This window comes from Meleagris gallopavo, chromosome 14, assembly GCF_000146605.3.
Source record: "Meleagris gallopavo isolate NT-WF06-2002-E0010 breed Aviagen turkey brand Nicholas breeding stock chromosome 14, Turkey_5.1, whole genome shotgun sequence".
Taxonomy (NCBI): Eukaryota; Metazoa; Chordata; class Aves; order Galliformes; family Phasianidae; genus Meleagris; species Meleagris gallopavo.
The window spans coordinates 17,683,879-17,696,151 of NC_015024.2; the positions used below are offsets into that span (position 1 = coordinate 17,683,879).

At 41.8% G+C, this 12,273-nt stretch overlaps 1 protein-coding gene across 1 annotated transcript in view; it reads left to right on the plus strand.

Moving 5' to 3' along the window:
• Positions 1-12,273, plus strand: part of CNTN4 (contactin 4) — a 222,956-nt gene that overhangs the window by 126,067 nt on the left and 84,616 nt on the right. The window lies entirely within an intron of this gene.

Sequence of the window (12,273 nt, forward strand, 5' to 3'; positions counted from 1 at the left end):
TTGATTTATCTCTCTTGATGAATGTTACATCTGGCAACAGTCTTTCAAGTTCTGAAGTTGACCAAATGCAAGTTAGGTTTGACTGATTTTTAATTAAGATTGAATTAAAAAACAAAAGCTGTTCTTTTCCTCTTAAAATAACGATGGGGATCCTGAATAGTATATATATATATATATTTGATTCTTCAATTTTCTTTTAGATTAATAAAACTGTGTAATCAGATTAGAAACATTTGGATTAAATAAAAAAAGCATTAGCACTTATCAGGCTAGGCTCTGCGCTTTCCCAAACACTAAATCATTTTGAGGTGTATAATCATAGGGACTGCAGTCAGAATCAGCCAAATTATGAAATACACAGAGCTTATTCCAAAAGCTCTGCCTCTAAGAAGGAATAAAACTGGGCATGTTGATTAGCAAAGCTTGGTGTACAGGGTACCCAGATGCAGTAGCACTGCTTAACAGAGCTGCTTGCCCCTCTGTGTTTTTATTTCAGCCCTCCTACCTGACTTGCGTGCTGTGTGATTTTGGTGTCATCTCCGTTTTGTTCCCAAGGAAAATCACTGCAGGTTCTTCTGAGGCCGTGGTCTGGGATTTTGAGCTATTTTTGCCCTTGTGGGTTAAACTTTCAGTCCTGGGCCATGTTAATACACGTTTGTTCGTGCTGTGAGGGCTGTATCGTACTTCTGAGGTATCTTCACTGAGGATTATGCTGCAATCCAGCCATTCAGCCTCCTGTGCGGGTCAGGGGGGCCAGCAATGTAATCTCTGAAATAAGTATTTAGGTTCCAGACTCATTACGATGAAAGTGCTAATATTTTCCTCCAGTACTTGCCTTGTGATGTATCATTTACATTCTTTCTTCCCCAGTGCTGATTGTCTGTGAAATAGAAAGTTTCAGAGAGGGAGGAATCTGCTCTGCAGTGGTAACAGAATATGGATAATGATGCACTAAAGCCTGTGCTTATACCAGTGCAGGCACTCAGAAAATAAAAAACACTTTAAGCTCTGAGTATGGATCCTAATCATGGCTTTTCCAAACTGATACACAAAAACACAGCTGAAATAGATTAAATTGTGTGGGGGTTTTTGGGGAGGGGGGTGAATGGCTCGACAATTTTATTTGCTGTAAGTACTTTTTGTGTGGAAATACCACTGAAGTCAATAGGAAGTGATGCCTGGGAAGTGGTGCAGCTCGTCCTGCAGCTCAGAGATGTATTAATGGCATCTTATTGGTTAGTTTGTCAGTCCTTTGCCTTTATACTGGCGGTGCTTTCCTGTTTCTGTGTTCCCCCAGACAAACAGCAGATGCTCTTTATCAGTGACTTTCATTCCAAGCAGTCAAACTTGGAGTACCAGCAGAAATATTTGCATTGTTTTCCACCTGCTCGTGGACACAGACTGAAGAGTTGTAGATGCAGGTACTAAACTTGCACCCGAGCATCACTTCTGGGATGACAGAAATGCTTTCCACTGTTCTCCCCAGCCAGGAACTGCTTCTCAGCCTGGCTGAAAATGTGGCTAAAAATGCATTTTCTGAGGGTCTTCTTTTGCTCAGTCAGGACAGGCAGTTTGCTGAAGCTTGTGTTTGATAAGATTTGGTGTTTTAAATGTCTTCACGCTACATATATGGCATGAGATGGTTGCCCCTGGTGCTGAGAGGGGGCAGCAGCCCAAGGCCTTTATTCACTTGCTGTTGAATTGTTCAAGTCACGTATAGAAGCTTGAACTTTCTTCTTCTTTATTGGCAGTGTATCCTTAACTGCAGGGAATCAAACTATTGTTTCTGAAAACTGTTCCTCCCCATACTTTATTAAAGGGATTTGTTTTATTGAAGTGTTTCTGCGGAAATAATTGTTATGCATGAATGAGCAGATAGGACTCAGCACTGTGCAGTGCAAATGGTTGCAGAAAATACAATAATAATGTGGTTGTAATGAGAATACTTTGGGGCTTTGACCTGCCGTCCCAAAATAATTTTGCTACGATGGTAGAAAAAGAAAATTACTCCCAGCATTATACTGAAAAGGACTTTTTTTCCATATTCCCATTGCTGGAATGATTCCTGTTCTATCTTGCACCCGAGCAAATCCCATAATTTTTGCTATTAGTTGCTAAGAAACAAATTATAATTGCTGCTCAAATTCTTTACTGTTGTACCCTCTTATTGCCCTGAAGTGCATTCATTTTCTTTTTGAAGATTAAATGATCAATGAAGTAATTCTTTCAAGAACAATTAATAAGGAAAACATTTTCAGAACAGCACCCGAGTATCTGCGTTTTCCTGGCTAAACAAACACGCACGACAACAATCGCAGTGATTGATCAATGAATTAATGCACTTCTGTTCCGCTGAACGAGGCATTTGGCACCCAAATTAAATCATTTCCGCAGTCATTACTAATGTCTGGATGTTGAGAAAAGATGATGTGTTTTTAAAGCTCCTGGAAGTGGAGGAGGTTGGGGCTTGGTGGTGTTTTCTCCAGCGTCAGGCTGCAGCTGGGCTGCCAGCATGTGCTCCTGGCTCATGCATTGCCCTGCTGGTTTGCAGCCCTGCCTTCAAGCCCACCCCATCATCTTATGTGCACCCTTACAGGTGGAGCTGTAATGCCACAGCTCCCAGGAGCGTGGGCGCAAGCACCCCATTTCTTGTGGAGATGTAATGTTTAAATGACCTTGACAATCAGAAAGTGTTTAGGACAAATTTAGGACAAATCTGATTCAAGAACGTCTCTTCCTGCATGCAGTGGTCCTTGTTTCCTCCTGCAATATCCTTTCAAGAAAAAGTACTATTTATATTAACAAAGGTCTTATCCAAAGTTGGAGACTGGTACTACAAGGGGCTTCCAGGGCTGGGCTTGGTGTGACACAGGGTGCTCTTTAACAAAGGAACAAGCAAATCAATTTGAATTTCTACCCATGCACAAATGTTTATGTCCTGTGCTAAAACCTGAACTCAGCTGAGCAAAGCATGGCTGCCACCGTCAGCTCATCACCTCTGCACCTTTGCCTCACAGTCTCTGGTGGGACAGAAAACTGGGTTAAGCCACACGTAAGCTTTTCTTTTTTGGGTTTATTCTCTTTTTGATGAATAGGACCAACAGGGAGTACGTAACAGAGGATAGCTATATAACCTACTTTACTTTCATCTGCTGTAGCAAGTTCCTTAACACAGAATGGAGGATTTCTCTCTGCCGTGTTTCCACCCAAGGATTACAAATAGGGCAAATACACGACTACTTAAAGCAGTGGCAGTGTGTTCATTGGGGACACCTGTCCCAGGAACTTTAGGTCTCAGGTGGGCCACAGCTGTGGGCTCAACTCTGCTTTGGAAGTATGTGGTGCAGCAAGGCACAGGCAGTAGGTGTGTTCTGTTCCTCTCGATGGTTATTAATTTGACCTTTGACATGTAAAATAAATAATGTCATATATTCAAAGCATGTATTTTTTTCAGATAACTGAGGGCTGGATATTTAAGGCCCAAATGCAGGTGTCGTTTTTGGTCAGACTGGATGCTGACCTGGACCACGCTGATCTTTGTTTGATGTGGTTTAGTGATGGAAAGGTTTCCTGGCAGGAAGCTCTGTTGTGGGAACTCTTTCTGGTTCTGAGGAGATTGTCTTTGCTAAGTCATGCCAAGGTGCCGTGAAAAATTCCAACTGGGTCTGAATGGAAGGAAGAAGAGATTTCTCATCTTCTGTGTTTTTGAACAAAAGAGTGAGTATCCTGATACTGTAAAACCCAATAGATATCTCTACAGTTGGAGATCTGTTGACTTTAGGCTTAACTAGTCACATTGACTTCTCACGTTTTAAGTTAGTGCCATCGTTGCTTTTATAGGCTTGATGGATCATAAATAAAAGCATAGAGATCCTGCAGTAAGCCTGAGGGGAGATGAGGATGTAGTCTTCATTTTTCCCCTTGGCTTTGTGCAGGATCTGATGCTGCTCCGTTTATTTACCAAATCCCCCAGGCTGTTCCTCCTGAGTTCCTTTTGTGGTCCCTGTGATACCACCAGGGTGGCTCCAGGGTGGCCCCTTCGGTTTACTGCAGAACCAGTAGATGCTATCAGCCTCCTGGCCCATTCTTGGAAGGCTGAAATGGGAATGCAAATAGTCCATGAGAGTAGGGAGCTGTGAGTATTAATGTGTAGCAATTGTGTTAAATCTGTAGAGTGGGACTGTATTTCCAGAACAGTTTTCAGAATTTTTATTTCCTAAATCAAAGAATACGAGCTATAGAACAGTTACGTAGATGTAAAGTTATGTAGATGTAAAGTTATTGGACTTTAATTTTGGCATAACTTCACACTGTAGCCCAGCTATCTTCATTGGGTGCAGCCTTACCTCTGCGTATCACTGATATGCACTTCTTTATTCTGATGGCAACTAGAAGGATGCATAAATAACACAGGAAATTAAATGGTACATTTAAATTACTGTTTTGACAGTAGATGAAATAGCTTGGAAATGCAGATGCCAATATAAAGCATTTCCAGGAGACCCTGGTCAAGCACAGCCTGTACCCAAAGGCAGACTCCATCTTTTCAAGAAAGCCCCTTGCTGCTGGTGGGATACAAAGCCAACATAGAACAGAATTATTCTACTGTCTGCTTTCTTGTTGTTTTGTTGTTCTTTCTTCCCTGCTTTCCACGTGCAGAGCAAAGGTAGGGAGTCAGTGTTGGCATGTGAAGGACGGTGGAGCTTTAGATATGTTTGTCAAAAATTGCATCTTGTTAGTTTCCTTGTCTGCTGCAAACGTGACCACCATCTCATAATTCATGCGAAGAGGGAGATGAACTTAAAGGAAATTAAGGAGCATTTCTGATCTGAGTAGCACTCTCTAGTACAATGTAGGACCTTTTCAGAGGCAAGCTGAGCAACTGGGTAACCTTTAAGGCCAGGATCTCAGTGGGGTGTTTCTCATTTGTGTCAAGAAAAGGGAAACTTCAGGCTCAGCGAGCTTGAGGCATATTGTTTTGGATTATTCGGGGTTCTGTATTAGCTTTCATCCAGCTGCACAAAGGAGGCACCACCATACAGTGTGTGCCAGTGGGGAACACCCGGGGTGTCTGCTGCATTAGTGCTCAGTTACCAACTGCAAGAGGGCTTTGTAGCACCTCCTGCTGCAGGTGGAAGTCCTGCTGTGTGGCTGCTGCACAGTCGTCTGTGCTGGAAGACTGTGTGTGAATAATGCACCATTTTTGCTGAAAGCAGGAAAAAAAAAATCCAAAAATCTGGGAGTAAACTCATTCTGTTCAAGTCACCCCTAGGGGAAATGTCTGCCCAGGTTTTCAAGATTAAAGTAATAAAATACAATTTTTGAAGTCCTCAGCGTTTTGAATCAAGCAAAAGGTTTCCTTCAAAATGAATGTTTGAAGTGTTTCCTGTAGGAAGACAGTAAACGGGGAAGTTTTATTAAAAGCAGTGCAAAGTCAAGGAGAACTTTTTTTTTTTTTGGTAACATCATAAAGAAGAGTAATTTGATTTGGGCAGAGAACAGTTGACACCTTGCAGATATTTATAAGAGCCTCTGTTCCCAAGTGGGATGAGTGGCGGATGGGATGGTGCAAGGCATTGGTGCCTGTTTGAGGAGGGGATGGAATCAGAGCACAGCAGTGGGCCAGCAGTGTGCCCTGAGGAGCTGAGCAGCTCACATGTCATGAGGGAGGAGGGAGCCCAGCACAGTGCAGGATCCAGGGCTTTTGCAGCTGTGTTTTGGCCAGCGGCGTTTGTAACGCTGCAGGAAAAGCTCTCACAGTCTTGGAGATGCAAGGGAAAGGCCTGAGGAGGAATTGTAGCCATGCAGATAGACAAATCAGTGTGTGTGTGATGGATGGGGGGCAGGAAGGCTTGGCAAGATTTAAACATCATCTCAATATGAGAATCCAGATAGAGATGTCAAAGTCAGAGATGATATGCATAGGTCAGAGATGTGAGTGACAGGCAGAGTGGGGGGGCTTGGGAGGAACACAAGAGCTGCTCACATGTCCTTCTGTTTTTCTTGCTGGCTCCTGTTGTTTTACTTGTCTTCTGCAGACTTAAGCAGATGTTTGACTTCAGTGGGGCTGGTCTGTGTTCTTAAATGAGGCTCAGCAATGTGGTTTCAGAGCGTATGGGAGGCTGTCCCTGTGCAGTGCTAGTGCACGGTCCTGAGGAGCCATCGAAGAGGCTGAGTGTGCACAACCAGACACACCAGCTTTTCCCTCCTGTAACACCAGCGTGGCCGTTGGCAGAGCTGTTCCCTTACAGGAGGCAGCATGCTTCCCCAGTGGACACAAGGTTTGGGTTCATCTTGCCTGTCCTCCGGGTGTACATCTCATCAATGAGTTGAATTCAGAGCAAACCCCACCATGAGGCTCCTCCAGCTGCAGGTGTCCCTACAGCAGCAAAGGTTTATCTGAGAGTTTTTCATCTCGTGAAAGGGATCGTTTCCATTATGGAAATCTTGGAACTGGATCAGGCTGTTTGGTAAGGATGCTCAGGCAGGACCTTGTTTGTTGCCTGCAGTCATAAAGCCCAACCTAAGCTGCTTTCCAGAGGGGAGGCAGACTGGGAGAATGGTAAGATGTTTACATCTAAAACTTTTTTCTAGTGAAGTAGAAATCCCAGTGAAATTTCTGTTCTAAAGGTCAGATTAGAAAGCTTTCATCCTCAGACTTGTAAACCTTTTCTCAAATCAGTGTCTCTAAAATTATTCATTTGAACACCAGCTCTTAAACTAAAATTCTATTAAGCTCTGTATCAAAGGGGTTTTTATTTTGAACCACGGAGCCGGCTGTGTAGTCTTGACACAACGACAAGGACATGGGCAGAGGAACTTAATCTTTGTGTGTTTCTGAAAGGGGTGACATAAAACCCTGCTTTTAAAAAGTCAGGCACAGGTTTTATAGAGACAGTGTTTAGAGATATTAGAGCCATAAATATCTAGAGGCAAATCTTGTCAAGTGTTTCGAGAGCAAAAAGCTTTAATGCTTTTGTGGGTGCTAGTCATCAGTTAAAGTGCTTTCAGCCTGCCTTCTTATAGACAGGCTGTGATTTCTTCAAACCAATGTCCTCTAAAATCTGTAATTGATTGAGATGCACTAGAATCCCATCTTCAAGACTGTATTATGGGCTAAATTAGCATAGTTTATAGTCTGCATCTACTGAAGTGATGTTATTCCGTGGACAGTGATGCAAACGACTTCTTTTCCATCTGGTTGTGTATATTACGCAGGATATCAAACTGTGCTCTGTGCGTATTGGTGGTACTCAGATTTAGTGAAAACGCTTTGGAAGAGGACATACGAGCTTATCTCTCTGTAGAAAGTTCTTTATTCAGTAGGAACAAGGAAGATCTGGCTAATTCCTCTGGTTGCTGTTTCGTTAAACAAAGATGTCTTTGGCAGCCTGTTCTGAATCCCCTTGACATCACACCATGTGGCCTTTAATCAAAAAAAATCCCATTGACTTTGATTCAAGGAGCGAATATGACCTTAAACATCACTCTAAATTTTAGGTTGCTGAAATCATCTTAGAATTATATAAGGGATCTGAGAAGGAAAACTGCATTATGCTTCGTAAACCTTTTTAAGTCATGCTTGAGAATTGACTTCCAGTGTCTTGGCTGTATATGTGTGTACATAAGTGGTTTTTGTGTTTGTTTCACGTAGATGAAGAGGTAACTACACCTCACCTGCATCACTGCACTATTTTCCATCCTTTCTATTGTTGGGGAGCTCAGTGCATGGTTCTGTGGAGTCCATTTAATGTGAATAAGAAGGGTGGAGTTTTGTCTGCTAAGAAGGGCCCCAAACTGACAGTGAACAAATTTATTTCAGTTTTCTGGTGTGCCTGTTGTTAACTTATCACATTCTTTTTGATCCACGTAAGTTTCTTGTCTACAAATGATAGCCAAAACCCAAGTGTGGAATACCAAACACCAGCCCCCATCCGATTCGTGTGGGAAATCATTAACACAATCTAGCCAATACTACTGAATTGCTTGCTCTCGCTTCGTTGGTTCCTTTCTCTGTTATTAAAGGTTTAATACACAAGTTTTATGTTGGTTAGGTTCTTGTTCTTTTGTTATACACAAACCCACTTTTTTTCTCAGTCCCAAAGCTTTCCTTTATTGGAGACTATGGGTTTGTATTGATAGCTTCAAGAACTCTGTTTTCATCCTGTGTCTTTTCTATCAAAACCTTTGCAATCATCTTGTTTGGGATCCTGTGCTACAATCCTTTGTTTTTCTATCAATCTTATACATCCTCTGTTAAGGTTGAATAACTCACTGTACAGAAATAATAATACATTAGAAGATATAGATAGGCATAGAGATAGAGGTATTATGTTTTGGTAAGTGCTTGCTATTAGCATCAACTCACTACAGCAATATCACTGATATGTTATCAAATTTACTTCACAGAAATCTCTAGAGATAGACTTTAAGTAAAATATAGCATCAGAAAGACAATTTTTTTTCCTCTAAGCCTGAATATTAGTCACTCTTTCTTTTGGAAATTAAAATTCAGTGATGTATAAAGAAGTGATTGTTATATGTGTGTTTTGGCTAGAATACTTAAAGCAGAAATAGTTTTCATCCCAGTTCAGCCAGAATAAGAGTAATAGATAAAAACAGCATTGACAGTGTTTTTCTAATCATTAGGAAAAAATCTTAAATGTAATGACAAAGGGTTCACTAATGGTGTATGAGTTTTTGACAGTATGCCATTCAAAGAGATGTACAGCAGTGCTTCTTTCTACAGGATACAGTCACATAAATTGGCTTTCTAAAAGACATGCAGACACCTGTCACAATCAATTTGAATCATTTACTATTCATGTAGTTTTCCATAATATTTTTGTTTTCCTATGGTCGTTTTAAAATAGCCCTCTTGCAGAGAGAGGTCTCTCTTTAATTTTGAGGCTGGCATAATTACGAAAGCATTTTGGATCCTAATAATGTTATGCCACACATTAAATAAATAAATAAATAGCCGAAGAAGGAAAAACCATGGAAACACTCCTCTGGCTAACAAAGAAAGGCTAAACAGAGCTTAGCTTTCAGAAAAAATAGGGATCTCTCTGTCAGATCACCAATGACCTGAGACTCACAGCCTCCTAAGGGAAGCCTCATTGTTTCACTCTTGTTCCCAGGGCGTGCTGAGTTCAGCAGCTGAATTATTTCCACATTGTAGTCAAGAATGGGAGTGAAATGGGCCTGGAGTACAAATGCTCTAAATACTCTGCTTGGGTAGATAGCTTAAAAATAGAACAATCAGTGGAGATATAAATGAGATTGTTTGTAAATACTAAAACCACAGGTCTTCTCCCTGCTAGTCATAGTCCAAGAACCTGCAGAGCAGTGAGCTAATCTGGTCCTGCTGACGTGCTGGGGCTTTGATGTACCTTCTGAAATCCTTCTTTAATGGAATCATAGAATCAAAGAATGGCCTGGGTTGGAAGGACCTCAAGAATCATGAATCTCCAAGCCCTGTCACAGGCAGGGCCACCAACCTCCACATTTAATACCAGCCCAGCTGCCCAGGGCCCCATCCAACCTGGCCTCGAACACCTCCAGGGATGGTCGGGGCATCCACAGCCTCTCTGGGCAGCTGTTCCAGCACCTCACGGCTCTCATAGAACAGACTTTCTCTCAAAAGAACAAACTTTGATTCCAAGGCTCACCAAGCAGTTCACTAAATGAAAACACGTACTGAGTTTGCATGCTGTATTGATCACTTAGGGTAGGTTTACATCCTGCCCACGTCTGATACGCATCGATCATGCAAACAGAAGGACTGTTTCTTGTGGTCATATGCTGCCTCGTGCCGTGAGCATCTGAGTTGTGGAATGACCAGATTTTCACCCAAGCACACGCAGGGATCCTGGCTCTGACCAGATGTAGTTTCTACCCATATTAGCAGCGCTCAATTCTGGTCATGTTTTGCTTGTTTTCATGTGTAAATATTTTTTATTGAAATTAAGACTCCTTTCTTTCTTGATCTAGGCTGTGATAGATCATTGTAATTGAAGCAATTCCCACCCTAAAAATTTTAATTAAGTTACAGAGATGCCTGCGTGCTAGAATTTAATCAACTTATCTTTTCCAGGCATTGTTTTGCTTCATCACGTCGTCTCCCTTCTGTTTACTAATGCTCAGTGCATTGTATCTAGCATTCAAGCATACTGTTTTACAATGACCATGTTTCTTATTTCTGATACGGAGTTTGTAACACCCTCTGGGGACCTCGAAATACTTAAAATTTTCCGAGTCCTTACACACTGTGTTGCCAATTCCCAGGAGCAAACCTGTGGGCTGCCCAGGTGTGTTGGTGGCATCTGCTCACCTGCACTTTCCAATGGAAAGATCTGGTGTTGAGAGAAGTGTGGAAGTGTCATAGTCCTCCAAAATGTGCCGAGAGCTTGCTGTCCCAGTAAGTCTTCTGGGCTTTTGTGGTGTGTTTGTGTGGTTGGTTTAGGGGTTTGTTTTATTTTTAATAATATATAAGAACAAAAATCCTAGTCAGGCTCCTTGGGTTTTGGGGGCAAGGCAAGGCAGGGCAGAATGTAGCAGTGAATAAAGCTTCTTGGGGTCACACACAGAACCGAAGTGTTCACACTGTGAATTCAGTGTCCTCCTTCAGCTGCAAGAGTTATTCTTTTTCCTGCTTTCTTATCCCTTTGATTTTTTAATGTTACAAGTACAGATGGTAATTTCTCATTCCCCTCCAGTCAGAGCACTGGATAACTCTGTTTTCTCGGGAAAACAACAGAAACAGGAAAATAAATGTTAGAGTGCTACTCCAGCCTGAAAGCTTCCCATGGGGTGGTACCCAGCAAGCGAGTTTCACTTTTGTCAACCAAGCAGTTCGACCTCACTGCACAGGGAATTCAGCTGTGCCAAATTTCACTGTAATATTTTGCACCCATTTGAGCAGAAGCTTGTAAAAAAATATTTTTGCCCATTTGGCACAGCATGGGAGAGCAGAAGAACCTCTTGAATCAGCTCATCACTAATTTGTACGCTTTGCAGCCGTTCAGCAATATGGAAGCAGCTCCTAAATTCTCAGGAAAGGTTGTGTAGCAAGATGGTGTTTAAATGAAACTTCTTATTAATAATGTCTTTAGGACGTAGTGATATTATTATTGCTAATTCATGTTACTATTTAGGTATTGCACAAATAAATTTAAAGCGTGAAGGGATCAGAATCATCAGCCCAATCAGTTTGATGAGACATTAGCTTTTTTATGATTACCTTAATCTTGCTATTTCTTTCAGAGCCCGTTTTTCAGCACATGCATGAGGCTTTCCAGAATTGACAACTGACTTAAAAAACTCAATAGTTTGCACTGGGATTGGTAATGATGAATGCTTTGCTTTGTTTGCCGCCTCACATTGATTTTGACCATTCTTCCATCATTTCTTAGTTGATCATCCAAGCAGATTGCTCTTGGTAGCAATCCTTTCCTTTTCCTGTCATAAATATATGGCTGTTTTGTCAACAAATTGGGTTATTTCCTCCCCGCAGAAAAAATTAGGGGACAAAGTCTGCATTTAAACAACTGAGTTGTGCACTTGCTCTCCACGCTGCTGTAATCAGGAGTTGCTGGATCACCAAGGTGGCTGTTCCTTATGATTGGTAATGAAAGGTCTCTCCCATTCCCTCCCTGGTGATTAACTGAAGCATTCCCTGGAGCGCTGTTCAAGTGGGCTTAACCACGCAGGCTGAGAGCTGATGCAGTTTCTCTTTCTTACCTTCCAAAGCAGGCCTGTGTTTGGCTGTTGTAGAATTCAGAACTGAAAACAGAATTCAGTGCAAGGTCTGAAGTGTTCTGTGTGCTTATATATGTGTGGATGGGTATGCATGTGGCATAATGGATTGTGCAAAGGCAAAGGAAGGTCTATTTAACGTGTATAAGACATAAGTAAACTGCATACAAATAATCTTTTGTATTATATATTATTTAAGACTTAGAAATTGTTCTTCTGTTTTCTTCCATATCTGTGGACTACATCGGAAGTGACTTTATTCTTACTACATGTGACCTTGAGTCTTTGTGAGGACCTCTGCGTCCATCTCTCTCTACTTAAAGTTTGAGCAAACACATGCAAACCTGCTGCTAAATTGGCACCCAGATTAAATTTGGATCAGTTTTGAACTCAAGCCCAATTGTGTGCACCCATTTTGCCCAAGTTCAAAAAATCTTAGAATCACAGAATCATTACAGTTGGAAAAGACCTCTAAGATCTCCCAGTCCAACCACCAACCCATCCCACCATGCCCAT